Raw genomic sequence first — 1,792 nt, 5'->3', positions numbered from 1 at the left:
GGCCCCGGCGCCGGCCGCGCGAGGAGTCCGGGCCCGCGGAGACCGCGGAGGCGGGAGCGTGGTGCGCGCCGTCGTAGGTGTACCTGATCGAGAGTGGGTGCGCATGTGAGTGTGCCCGGCCAGAGGGCGGGCGTCGCAGTGTGAGGGCCTGATTGTGCCCGGCCTGTGGGTGGGCGTGAGTTCATGTGAGACCTTGTCCAAGTAGAGTTGTGAGCGTGAAAATGTGCGGCGCGAGGATGGTTGTGATTGTGTGTGCCCGGCCTGCGCTTGGGTGTGAATGGGTGCCCAGCCCGAGGACAGGTGTGCGTGTGAGTGCCCCTGCATGAGGACCGGTGTGGGCGCGCGCGTGCCCGCCCGAGGACAGGTGTGAGTGCGGGTGTGCCCGCCCGAGGACAGGTGTGTGGGCGCCCCTGCCAGAGGACAGGTGTGAATGCCTCTGCCCGGGGACAGGTGTAGCACGCGTGTGCCTGCCCGAGGGCAGGTGCGAACGCGTGTGCCCGCCCGGGGACAGGTGTGAGTGTGCCCTTCCTGCGCAGAGCTCCGTCCCATCCCGGGGTGCGGCAGGGTTGGGTACAAGTGGGGTCCTCCGGGCGTCCGGCCGCGGGCTTTGTGCGCCGGGCGCGGGGGTCGTGGGCGTCTCCAGGACGGGGCATGGCTGCCTGCACGAGGCTCCCCGGCCTCTGCGGCAGGCTCTGCTGGCCCTCCCGCGGCCCCCCGAGGCCTCCCGGGGACCGGGGCCGAGCGGCGCGGCCGGGTGCCTTTATTTTAAAGCGTGCTGCCGTCTCGGGCGCGGCAGCTGTGGGTGTGTTCGGTTCTGCTGCTCGCCGCAGCTGCTGTGGGCGCTGCGCAGCTTCAGCGGCAAAAATGCGGCTGGTCCCCCTCCCCCTTCAGTGTGCGCGGGTTTGGCCGAGCCTTCAGTGACCTCTGCAGAAAAACCTACAGTTCCAAGGCTTCAGTTCCTCCCCCGGTGCAGACAATACGGACGTTTGTCTTTGGGAGCTAGGGAGGGGAATTGAGCACTGCGTCCTGGGTACCGGCTGTAAACAGCAGGTGGTTCCCACCGCGGCTCACCTTTCACAGTGAGCAAGGGGCGGGGAGGTGTGCGGTGTAAATGCCCTCCTGGGCTGGGACTCGGGGCCCTGCGTCCCTGAGGGAATAGAGAAGGTAACAAGGAGTAGCAGTGCGGACAAGAGAGCAGGTTCTGGAGCCAGGCTGATGGCCTTTGAGTCGTGACTCTTTCTTTACTAGCTTTGTCGTCTTAGCAAGGTCTCTGTGCCTTTGGTTCCTTGGCTGTAAAATGGGTACACTAATGTATTGGCCCAAGAAGGTTGTTGTGAGGACTCAGTGACCTAAGACTTGTAAAACACGTTGTGCCTGGCACATTGTGAGTATTTTTAAAAGTTAGGAATTGTTCATACTGCCAAGATTCTGGCCTGGCAGGGTTAGCTGTGGGTTGGCTTGAGTATTATGGGGTTAGCTGTGGGTTGGCCTGGGTGCCCTGGGGTTTGCTGTGGGTGTTACAGGCTTAGCTGTGGGTTGGATTGGATGCTGTGGGTGCATATGGTGGGTCATGGGCTTTCCAGTTGACCACCAGCACTGCCCTTTTAGTATTACACAAGTCTGAAGTTTGTGGCTCTTGCTTCTTACACAAGCAAGCTGAGGCTGTATTATGAGAAATAGATCTTGATAAAGATAAAAGAAGAACAAGTCTCATGTGCTTAAATAACCATATAGAATTGTTTTTAAAACATTTGGGGGGAAAGAAAGCTGCTAATGAATCACTCTACAATAC

The sequence above is a fragment of the Chinchilla lanigera genome, unplaced genomic scaffold, assembly GCF_000276665.1.
Source record: "Chinchilla lanigera isolate Chin_1 unplaced genomic scaffold, ChiLan1.0 scaffold00053, whole genome shotgun sequence".
Taxonomy (NCBI): domain Eukaryota; kingdom Metazoa; phylum Chordata; class Mammalia; order Rodentia; family Chinchillidae; genus Chinchilla; species Chinchilla lanigera.
This window is presented reverse-complemented; position numbering follows the sequence as displayed.